Below are 12,659 nucleotides of genomic sequence, written 5' to 3'. Positions count from 1 at the left end.
CTAATACCACAAGCACATGTCCTTCTCAGGAAAATATACTGGAAGGTGTCTCTGTGAAGTGCATTGTAATGTCAGCATGTACACAGGAACCTTAACCAATTTCTAGAAGTGCCCATCATTCTTCAGATCTCACAGGCTCAAATAACTGAGTGATCATTTTCTTCCTTTTTCTTCTCCCACCCCATTTGCTGCCATATCCTGAAGGCATTTGTTTTAGTTTGCATTGTCTCCTAGAACTGTCCTTTCCTTAAAAAAAAAGTCTTATGATTACTGGGAAGTCATGGAGGTGGTGGTTTATAAAGTGAATTCATACCACTCCTTTACTCTATTTTAATCTTACTGTCCTGCTACAAGCTGGCTGCGGTAATTTGGCCAATTCACCCTCAGACTCCCTCCAGGCATTGACTCATTGGCACTGGAGGCTTTTAAAAATATTTGGGTTTATCACTGTTCAGCTCTCAAACTTCATCCATTACACACTCTCTCTTGTCAGAATAAGTCCTTCCTTCTGTATTCAAGTTCTCCGTAAGCATAGGCAAGCTTATCTTTTCATCTCCGACTCTCACTATACTGTGTCCTAGTCATATTGTTTCCAAGATATACCTCCTCTTTTGCAGTGTTTTCCTTAAGGCACCTACTGCTTTATACCTTGTGGGACAATTACTTAATATCTGTGTAATGCTCCACACTAGATTTTTAAAAAAACTGTTGAAAGTGCTTTGTCTTATTTATTTTCAGTGGTAGTAGGTGTCCCAAGTACTCAGTGAAAAAGTAGCACCAGATTACTACAAACACCTTTAAGAATAATCCACTTAGCACACTGAACCCTGATTACCTGCGTCCACTACCACACTGTGAGTAACTCTAGAACCAAGGCTATGCTCTTTGAATTTCCAGTGCTGGAACAGTGCAGCAGCAAAGTCTCTTGGATCAAAAAAGGACAGTCATCTTTGTTTCTTCTTCCTGTGGTGCTTTCCTCCATTTTTTAAAAAAAGATTTTATTTATCTATTCATGAGAGACAGAGAGAGAGACAGAGACACAGGCACAGACAGAGGGAGAAGCAGGCCCCATGCAGGGAGCCCGAAGCAGGACTCCATCCCGGGACTCAGGGATCACGCTCTGAGCCAAAGGCAGACGCTCAACCACTGAGCCACTCAGGCATCCCTCCTCCATTCTCTAAATACAACTTTTTTTCTTGTTTTAACCAAAAATTTTGAATTTTTGAATTTTGAATTTGTGTCAGACTTACTGGAAAAAGAAAATCAGATTCTGTTCTACTAGGTAAGGTGTCACTAGTGTCACAAACACAATCACTTTGTGTTTGAAATTTTAAGTTTAGAAAAAAATCTTAACAATTTTTTTATGTATCAAAAAAAACTTTTATTTTTTTAAAAGATTTTATGTATTTATTCATGAGAGACAGAGAGAGAGAGAAGGGCAGAGACACAGGCAGAGGGGGAGAAGCGGGCTCCGTGCAGGGAGCCTGACACGGAACTAGATCCCAGGACTTCAGGATCATGCCCTGGGCCCAAAGGCAGGCGCTAAACCGCTAAGCCACCCAGGGATCCCCCCAAAAAACTAAAAAATTTAAATGAATATTAAAATTTATATTTGGAAAATTACCACTGTACCTTTAGCTAATTGAGTTGTTGTATAACCACTGTTAGTAATGATCTAGTTTTAACATGGCCTTGATTTTTTTTTATTTAAACTACTTTCTTTAACATTTCTAGATGACATCGAAGGACCATTGAATATAGCAGTGGTATAAATAAAATGGAGGTTTAATTTGTGAATTTTTAATTCAAGTTTGTTATATAACTATTATGATTAAATGCTAAGTAGATAATACAAAGTAGTGCACATTTTTTGAAGCTTTTAATCAGCTCTTCTCAAATAGGTCTTAAATCTAAATCAGTATTAAACATGTCTTGGGGTGCCTGGCTGGCTCAGTCAGTAGAACATGCTGCTTTTTATCTCAAGATTGAGTTCAAGCCCTATGTTGGGGCTTACTTAAAAGTAAAAAAAGAAAAAAAAAAGTGTCCTAAGTGGTATAATTGTTTCATAGGCAACCTGAACTTTGATAAGTTTGTAGACTCTTGAATCCTGTAATATGCAGAAGAGTAAGCTTAAATATTATATAAGCATAAGTCATGATTTGCATAATTTGTCTCTTCAACATAAGTATTGTACTCATATAGTAAAATTGCTGTCCTAGAAGTCAGATTTTGATTGTCTATTTGTAGGAGAAGAGGTTTTAGGGTTATGTTTATGTTTAGATTTAAGTTGAATGGTAAGATTTATGGTGAGCAGTGTACAGAATGTTTTATTTACTTTTTCAGAGCTTATGAATAAAAGTAACATCTGAATCTGATCTTTGGGAAGCAAGTTGAGGAAATATGGTATAATTCTATTTTAATTGTTTCCCTTAATTGAACCGTATTTCTGTTTACTTGCAAATGGTGTATTTAAGACATTAACATATTTAATACCTCTGATTGGATATATTTAACTTTCTAGTAGTAGACTCAGTCTTATACTTTCAGACTCTGCTAACGAGCACACAGGACCTGTCTTTTGCTTATATTACTGAACAGCTATACTCTGATGTTTTCATTACATGAAACACACACCCCTAGTTTACTTAAATACTTGTAACAATTCATATGCTTAGCTTCTGTGACAGAATGTTTACTTCTTAATTCATCCATTAATACATACATTGTTTTATTTTTTTTCAAAATTATTTATCAAATTCATACTATGTGCTACAAGGTATAGTTGTTGTAGTGGCAGAAAAAAACAGAAACATCTCTTTCTTGCCCTCAAAGTATCTTAGAGTCTGATAGGGGAGAAAAATGTGAAACCAGGCAACCATAGTACCTTGTGATAAATGCTATGGAATGCTAAGTCCAGGATTCCATCAGCACATGCAGTGAGTGCCAGTGACTTCCTAGTGTAAGTGACACCTCTGCGTCTTTATTTTTTAGAGTTAGCCCCAGGAAGTGAAGGCTTCTAGGAAGTGTGGCTAAAACTTGTTCCCGGCATATGGAACAACACTGGTAAAAGCCTAGAGTGAAGAGAAAACCGGGCATGTTGGAAGACTAGTATATTAAAACTTGAGGCAGGTAAAATTCAGACAATCAGAACTCTCATTTTGGATCAGAACATTTTTCTTCCTCTATTTACTTTGATGAGAAGATGAGAAATAACTACAGATTTGTTTGATTTCTGGCCCTCCATAACAGAAATACTCATGTTATCTTAGAATATTTGAATTGTATGTACCTAACAAAAATTGAAAATCACTCATAATTTTAACACCTAGAGATAACCTTACTTATGATTTTTATAACTAACCTTCCTGAGTTTTTCCAGTGTGTCTGTAGTTCTCTAAAATTGAGATGATACTAAATATGCTATTTTGTAATTGGCATTTTGAACTTAACATAAAGTTATAATTGTTTTCAGAACCTTGAGGGTACTTGTTATTTATGAATTTTATTTTTTTAAAGATTTTTATTTATTCATGATAGAGAGAGGGGGGGAGAGAGAGAGAGAGAGAGAGAGAGAAAGAAAGGGAGGCAGAGACACAGGCAGAGGGAGAAGTGGGCTCCATGCTGAGAGCCCGACGCAGGACTCAATTCCCGGACTCTGGAGGCACGACTCGGGCCGAAGGCAGGCGCCAAACCGCAGAGCCACCCAGGGATCCTCTAAATATGAATTTTAATGGCTATGGAGTATTGTGTCATGAGCCATTATTTATTTACAGAGCCTTCATTATTGGAAAGATAGGTTGTTGCCAACTTTTTGCTATTTTAAATATTGCTGCAATTAATGTATTTGTATTTAAATTTCTAAACCCTTCTCTATTTCTTTGGGGTAATAAAAAAAGGTATGTCCTTTCTACTGTGCCCCTGATTTTTTTTATAGTTATAAACTGCTTGTTTAGCACCACCACCCCTGAAAATCAGTCTAGCCCTGATGACATGAGGTCTTGAATTTGGCATTTTAGACCAGTACTATTTCCAAGATACCTGCCTGAGGAATAAATTTGGAAATGAATCCCATTACATCTATATAAATAAAAGTATAAGTTGAACTAGATATTATATGGCTGGACATGAAATGTAAAGCTAGTATTGTTACATCCATTTTTTTTTAGAGTACCCACATGTCTTGAGAAATGACCTATTCAGGGAATTTTTTTTAAATAGCGGAATTAAATCTTTTATAGGGAATGTTCATTAACTGTATGATTAAATAACTTTTCTGTCAGTGACTTGGAATATTATCTTAGTCCGTAAATACCTCTGTGAAGTGAAAAATCAAAGAAAAATGAATGTATTTCTTGGGTAAGCCCTTTTTCTTAAAGATGTAAGATGATTGTTTTCATATAACCCTATGGAAGATCCTAACAACAAGAATGACTTGGCTTACATGGGTTTTATTTTTTTTTTAATTTTGTGCTGTTTCATGGCTGAAATCCTATGTCCACCTTAGCTCTAAGCACTTCATACTCAATAAATAATGCCCCCAAAACACTTAAAAAATAACAGGTTTATTTAGCTATAAGTCACATACTATCAATTTACCTATTTATGGACTGTTTATTGGTTTCGGTGGTTTTTAGTGTATTCAGAATTATGTAACCATTACCACAATCAGTTTTTTATCATCTCAAAAAGAAATTTATGCCCTTTAGCTATCATCCCTAGCACTGCCATCCCTCTGCAGCTCTAGGACACCACTCATCAACTTTGTCTCTGGATTTGCCTATTCTGTATATTTCATACAAATGGAATCATAGTATATGTGGTATTCTGTGACTTGTGTTCTTTCACTTATGTAATATTTTCAAGATTCACCCATGTTGTACCATGTATTAATACTTCATCCCTCTCTTTTTTTTTTTTTGCCAAATAATACTCTTGTGTGTATAAATCACATTTTTGTCCATCTACAGTTGATGGAAGAAAGAGTTTTTAATATTTAAATGCATGTGGGTAGATTTGTACTACAAAGGCAAAAAGAAAGAAGTGAAGTTGTGGTATCCCAAATTGGAGATGCCTTCAAAGCTTGTTAGTGATGAAGCTATATATGTGCTTAGAATCAAGTTCATATGGTTGTTGGGTCAGAATGAAGAATATCATCGCATCAATCAGAACATCTTGTCAGTTCTATCTCTTGAATACTTCTTAAATTTGCTCTCTTCTCCTTATCTCTGGTAACTTCTTTAAACCACAGCTTTGTTTGGTCATTGCATTACCACTGTCATGCCCTACAGCAGACAAAAGGAGCTTTTTTTTTTTAAAGGAGTATTTCTAAAGTCATTTCCCCTTAGGAGTCAGAAAGCCTTAACAGAGCCTGCAAGCCTGCCTCACATCAGCCGTTACTGCTCTTCCCTCTCTTCTCTTTCCATTATATATTTATTTTGTACTTAAGAGGGATGAAGGAGTCCTTTCCGAAGTTGTGTGAGCACTCTAAATTTCAGCTTGTACCACTTCAAGACCTATGTGTTAAGCCCCTTTGGAGCCTAGTGTAGGAGAAAGAGTGCAAGAGCTCTAAGGTCCACTGAACACTAGAAACATGCTTGTTTCCTTTAAGCCTCTTACCTGCAAAATAGAGGTAATACTTTTTGCAAGTTGTTAAGAAGATTAAGGGAGATATTATGTGAAAGTATCTGGCACATAGAATGTGCCTAATAAACTAACCTTTCTACTTTTCATTTAGGTTATTGTTAGAATGTAGTGGTTTTGACACCCCCCATTTTTTTTTTTTTTGCTGAATATAGAAACTGATATATTATGATAGTTGCCTATAATTGAGAGTTTTTTTTTTCTTTCCAAAGTTTGTATCTTTGTCTTAGAATTCTGTTTTTGTGTAGTCTCTGGATTTTTATAACTGCTCCAATACCTCTGCCTAGCAGCAGTACTTGCACACATCCCTGCCTATTATTTATTGCCTTTTTTCCCCTAAAACATTTGTCTGTATTTTTGTATTTCCACATTATGAAAATAATTACTTTTCATTTAATAAACAAGATTTACAAAATAAAGAAAAGCTAACATTTAGTTGCAAACTGATCACTTGCTCTGGTGTCCATTGTGGTTTATCATTTTTCCAAACTATTCTATGTGTATATTCATATATGTGTTCATATTTTTTGAGATAGAATTTGGATGATACTATATGTTTTAATTCTTTTTTCACTTGCCAGGTAAGTGTTTTTCAATGTTAGTATCGTGGAGGTATATAATTTTTTATGGCCTCCTGGAATTCCAGTGTATAAGAGTACCATGATTACTGTCACTACTACTATTTGAATGGGTGTTAGGTTGTATTTAACTTTTAGTTATTATAAACAGTGGTGGCTTTGATTTTGAAGTTATGAGTGTTTCTTTTTTTTTTTTTAAGATTTTGTTTATTTATTCATGACAGACAGAGAGAGAGAGAGGCAGAGACACAGGCAGAGGGGAGAAGCAGGCTCCATGCAGGGAGCCCGACGTGGGACTCGATCCCGGGTCTCTAGGATCACACCCTGGGCTGAAGGCAGTGCTAAACCGCTGAGCCACCCAGGCTGCCCCGTAATGAGTGTTTCTGATATGCTTTTAACTTTCTCAGTGAACAGTACTCATGAAGTAATTTCCCTGAGATTTAATGCCAGATCTGGTTTAAACTTCCCCTCCTACTTTGCACAGGTCTTGTGTGATATTACCACTAACATGAAATACTTTCTCTCCTTTCACTTATTTTGCTTTTTACCTGTGCTGGTTTCATAATTCCTTTATACCCACACCTCCATTTACCTTTGCAAAACTCTTTAATTTTCTCTTTGCCCCATACTGGTCCTGTCTGATCTTTAATATTCAATTAATGAGGGGACATCTCATTAATGAGGGTGGCTCAGCAGTTGAGCATCTACCTTTGGTTCAGGGCGTGATCCTGGGGCCCGGGATTGAGTCCCACATTGAGGTCCTTATAGGGAATCTGATTCTCCCTCTACCTATGTTTCTGCCTCTTTCTCTCTCTGAGTCTCTCATAAATAAATAAATAAAATCTTTAAAAAAATTTCAATGAATGTTACCTTCATATTGGTTAACATGTCTTTGCATTTCACTATTAATCCTTATGATTAAATTCATTAATTTCTTTCCATTTCATTTTTCGTCACCTCATTCTAAATTTGGGATTGTTTAAGTATTTAATTGTATTAATTATTCTAAAAGAGAATGCCTGCTTTCTTCCAAATAAAAGAATCAGGGACGCCTGGGTGGCTCAGCGGTTGAGCGTCTGCCTTCGGCCCAGGATGTGATCCTGGAGTCCTGGGGTCGAGTCCCACATCAGGCTTCCCATAGGGAGCCTGCTTCTCCCTCTGCCTGTGTCTCTGCCTCTCTGTGTCTCTCATGAATAAATAAATAAATAAAAATCTTAAAAAAAAAAAAAAAGATCAGTGGAGTGGTTTGCGTTGTGTAGCACAGTCAAAAGATATTATCTTTACAATTAATTGTTGCCCCAAATTGGGATATTCCTAAAAGTGTTTTTAATTCAGGATTGCTTTTCCTCTTTCTGAGTATATTTTTGGCTCCTAGCCAATTGATTATGTCCTTAAGGAGCATATTGGCCATTTTAAATAATTTTAGTATGAAGCTAAGTAAATCCTATTGTATATTCCAGAGCTATGGTTATTAAACTTGAGCATGTATCTGAATCACTTGGAGGTCTTGTGTAGTCACAAACTGCTGTGCCCTAGACCCAAATTTTTTGATTTGGCCAATTTTGGAGAGGGCCTGAGAATTTGCATTTTTATTAAGTCCACAGGTGATGCTGATGCTGTTGGTCCTCTGGCCATTCTAGGTCAATAACTTTTAAGGAACATAGAAATAATTTTTGGATTGTTTGTATTGTTTGTAACATTCATATTTCTCTTTAAACTATTGCATATTGAACTACTGAACATATTTTAGTAGAGCTGTTGCTATTTAAAAAACAAAAACTCTTATTAGTAAAATATAGAAAGGTTATTGGATATAGAGCTATATGGCCTGATGTGAGCCAGATCAGTAGCCAAGGTGTCTGGAGTCCTAGTTTAGGGTCTTGGGTTGTTTGGTCCAGGACAGGTTTTCTTAAATATGTTATGGTCTTAGTTTCCTTGGAGAAAAAATGATTGCTACTAGTTTTTTCCCCGTCTCTGCACTTCCTAAATCTGCAGGCAGATTCTCAGTGTGTTTACACAGGCTCCCAATGTCAAATATCTCAATTAAGAAATGCTATGTGTTATCAATAAATGTTCAAAGAAGTTTACTTTTAAATGTTTATTTTTTAAAAGCTTTTATTTATTTATTCATGAGAGAGACAGAGAGACAGGCAGAGACATAGGCAGAGGGAGAAGCAGGCTCCATGCAGGAAGCCCGATGTGGAATCAATCCCAGGCCCCAAGATCATGATCTGAGCTGAAGGCAGACGCTCAACTACTGAGCCACCCAGGCATACCCCAAGGTAGTTTTTTTTTTTTTTTTTTTTTTAAGGTTTTATTTATTTAAGAGATAGGGAGAGAGAGCAGAGCAGGAGGGAGGGGAGGAAAGAAAAGCAGGCTCCCCACTGAGCAAGGAGCCCAACACAGGGCTTAATACCCTGGGCCCTGGGATCATGACATGAGTGGAAGGCAGACACTTAACTGGATGAGCCAGCTAGGCACCCCTCAAAGTAATTTGAATAGAGGCATTATTTTAAGGTTTTATTATGAGGATTTAGAATTTAGATATGGAAATACTTTGAAATCATAGATATTTCAAATGGCTCTGGACATCAGAGCTACAGGAGAACTGATGGTTGGTTCATTTGTCAGGTGTGCTAGAATATCAAAGTGAGCCTGGAAGAAAGGAGGTGAGAGAGAAATTTTAAAATAATGGGAATTGAAGCTGTCTTTGGATACATTTGATTCATTGGATCCAGGTTCAGTTCAGTGTGCAATCCTCTGGTTCCTTATCAGATATAACTAGTAGTTGTTATATTTATTAGTATACTGGCAATTTGGACCTTTGGGTTTGAAGTTCTTTCTGCTTGACAGCTGACATGGGGGAGATGTGTAGAACCTTTTGCAGGTGGCTGGCAGGCATGTTATTTGTATTTCAATGGAAAGGATGCTCTCTTGGAAAAAGCACAAGAGGAAAGGGCTTTTGTAGAGGATCACTTAGCATGTAGGTGTGTGAAAGGTGAAGCTACAGTAATGCCTGGCAGCTGATGAGAATGCAGCAGAGTAAGATGAACGGGAAGTTTCTACGAAGCACTTCAGCCTCTCCAGTTAAGACTTAGAGGGCCACTGTGTTAGCCAGAATGCTTCAGTTATACTATAGAGACAAGTCTCTCGTCTCTGTCAGTATGAGTTGAAATTTTAAATCTTTTTAGAAAGTCCTTTTGAGTCATTTTTTATTATTGTTGTTATCCTTTCCCTTACCACTCCCCCCTCTTTTTTCCTTTTGATGACGTGACATGTATGGTCTCCTTATCTTAGAAATTAGGAGAAAATTTCTGCAGAGTAAGAAACCTTATGACCCGGAAAACATTTGCCTGAAGTGTTCCCATGTGAGCAATGGGCATGGGCATATACTAAAAGAGAGGGAAAAAAAGGCTTTTTGTTGAGAGTGACAGGCAGACAGGAGGAGCAAAGTTTAACTTAAATCCTCTCATTGATATTGGAAAGTCATAAGCCTTCATATGACACTGCCACATTCGTCTCACTGTGTGATCTGGAGCTCTGTAGCTTGTACCATAGTGAGAATGTGTGTGTGTGTGTGTGTGTGTACACAGAGTAAACATTTTATGAACTGCAGTGTCTGATCCATCCGTCTGTCTGGGCAAGAATGTCCCTTGATAGTAAAAAGAACAGCAATCAGGACAGAATTGGTCAATGCGGCATGTCTAATGGTGGGAAGATATTTGAAGGACTCGCTATAGACACAATAGTCTCTCTAAATAGCCTCTTTGCACCCGAAGTCTTATTGCAAACAGGTTCATTAAGGAGAGACATTCTGACACACAGCATCACAGTAATGAAAGTAGCTCTGTTTTTCTAATATTGTATCTTGCCACTTCAGTTATGCTGCTAGTACAAGATTTCCCTTGTGTTGTTGTATATTTCTCCAGAAAAAGAATCAGTCTTCATAGAATATACAATTATTTTGTACAGGAATATATAACTCATACCTAAGATCCAGTCCTCCCTGTTTATGTGCACTAGTGCAAAAATAATTGGCAAACACATCTTCCAGACCAAAAGATTCCAGCACCTTCAATTTGTTGGGCTAGAAGATGTTGAACCAGAGTTATAATAAACTTAAAAAAAATGTGTAATGTTCAAAATGGATTTGTGATCAATCATAAAAGAAAAAAAATATTAGTACAGTTTCCCATGAGGTGTAATTTTTTTCCTAGGGTTTTAGCCAACTCCAGTATAGTGTCTGTTCAAAGAGGGGGAAAATGCAAAAGGTTTTCATCCACCAAGCTTTACATATAACTACTATATGAAGACTTAAGCTATTGGATTTTCTGCCTGTTAATGTACAGCATGAACATTATGAACATGGAAAAAAAGGTTATATTGGTTTAAAAGTGGATATGGAAAATTTAATGTGCTCAAGTGGGAACAATGGCATATTAAAAAAAAACACTCATGACACAGATCTAATAATTCACTTGCCCCTGTAGGAGAAGGATATCAGCTCTGATACTGGCTCATAGTTTATTTTTATATACACCCCCTGGTCCCTGCAGTATACCCAGTGTGTGGGTTCCAGAGAAAAGAAAGAAAATAATCTGTAGGGAAATCAGCCTGGAAACCTTTCATTAAATACATTGTACTTTGTATTGTGTCGTTCACAGAATCTTCAAGAAATAAAGAAAGGAAAAACCTGTTATCAGTCTGCATGTGTGAAATATTATATTTGAATACTATCATTTGTTTTAAGATTAAGCAGAGGCTGCAGACATATTAGTTATTATTCACTTACATCTGGTAGATAATGCAACAGGAATTTAAAAATTCTTTTTCCATTTCTAGTCCCCTCCTCCTTGTCGGCCTCCCTCCCCCCAAACAATGGAAAAGATGCTACTTTAACTTAGAACTGAGTTGGATAAAATATTTTCATGTTGGCAGTATTGCATCTTTTTAGAGGATTGGGGTGGTGAGGGTAATAAAATGAGTCTTAAAATTCTTGGTGGAGTTTATCTGTCATTTAGCAAAAGATGCATTTCTAGGGAAAATTGGATAAAGTGTTAAATACATTCCTCCTCCATGAGAAAAATATACACGCTAGGGGTGTAACTATGAATAGTGACACCTTCATCAAGTTGAATGTCCTTTGGAGTAAGCCTTTGTCTTGTCATTATAGTTCATGTATTGCTGTTGGTGGGCCTTTAAAATCTGTAAACGTCTTACCTTTTTTGCTGACTATTCATGCAGGATACGCCAGGCAAGCCAACTGTGACACATGTTCTGCCTATACTTGTAGCTGTCTCTTAGACGAAAATGAACACACATCTTAAACTTAAACCTTTGGTGCCATATAACAGTATTTAATGAACTTCCAGAATAGCAGATATTAAGACTTCGGTTTTGATCTCAGATACCTGGGAGTACATTGTCCTATACAGTCTGTTGAAAGATTTATTATTTCTGAAGTAGCTCGTGTTGAAAACCATATTTTAAGTATAGAGGGTTGTAAGCCTAACAGTCTCATCAGACTGATAACTTGTTTCACACCTGTTAGACTCCGTGCCACCTCTTGGCCTCAGGACAGATACAGCACATTCCACTCCAGAGTAGATCATCTTGCTAAGAAAAAAAATATTGTATGAATTGGGCGAGGGATGCAGAGCTTTTCAAGTGAAACAGCCTTTGGGAAGTTGGTTATCATAGTCATTGTGGGTAAGCTCCTCATTTGGAGGCAGTTGTTCTAGCGTTCATGTGGATCATTTTCAATTTTGGTTCCTTTCCTCCAAGTGCCTGTCAGTTGAGTTCTTAAGCCATAGACCATTAATTTAGAGATGTTGATGTCATTTAGTATTTACGATTTGGAAATACTTTCTGACTGTGGATCATGAAGCAAGTGTCTATTTTTCAAGGGTGGATGAGCTTTGGGGAGAGGTTTCTTATTACTACCATCTCTGTTTTACTTAAATGAAAGAGCACAATCAGTCTATCTATGTAGATATTGAAGGGTGTCTCTGATCTTTAAATGACAATGGATGGGCATCCCCTGTCAGCTCTCTCATTCTCTCTAGATGACCAGTCTCTCACATTCTGAGATTAGACTTCACCTTCTAGATTAGCATTGAGCCACACAGTACTGTGTCATGTGCCCTGTTATTGAAGTGCCTCAGAAAGGAATGAGCTTTCTGTTTTAGCCATGACTGTTGGGTCTAACATTTGAGGCCAGTAATTCATTGAATAAATCCTGGGCTTTATGTGTGCAATACCTGTCGCCCCTCTTTCCAGCCTCCTCTTCCTACGGTCCCATTTCTCTGCATTCCTATAGGGTAACAGAATAGGTGTTTATCCTACCTAGGGCCCTTCTTAGAGCCTGGAGAAATCCTGTAGGGTGGTGTGCACTTCACATCACCAGGGATTTCTCAGGATCACAGTCAGGCTTCAGTGACA

The 12,659-nt window shown here is 37.2% G+C and overlaps 1 protein-coding gene across 15 annotated transcripts in view; it reads left to right on the top strand.

Annotated features, from left to right (window-relative positions):
• Positions 1–12,659, top strand: part of BNC2 (basonuclin 2) — a 444,904-nt gene that overhangs the window by 91,909 nt on the left and 340,336 nt on the right. Inside the window, exon 1 of one of the 15 annotated variants that reach the window (XM_038552455.1) lies at positions 2,914–2,959. The exons of the other annotated variants lie outside the window; for them this stretch is intronic. The gene's annotated coding sequence lies outside the window, so the exon portion shown is untranslated. Of the gene's footprint in view, positions 1–2,913; positions 2,960–12,659 lie in introns of those variants that run through there. 15 annotated transcript variants of the gene reach the window in all.

This window comes from Canis lupus, chromosome 11 (genome assembly GCF_011100685.1).
Source record: "Canis lupus familiaris isolate Mischka breed German Shepherd chromosome 11, alternate assembly UU_Cfam_GSD_1.0, whole genome shotgun sequence".
Taxonomy (NCBI): Eukaryota; Metazoa; Chordata; class Mammalia; order Carnivora; family Canidae; genus Canis; species Canis lupus.
The sequence above is the reverse complement of the archived record's forward strand: the minus strand, read 5'-3'. Positions and strand labels throughout refer to the sequence as shown.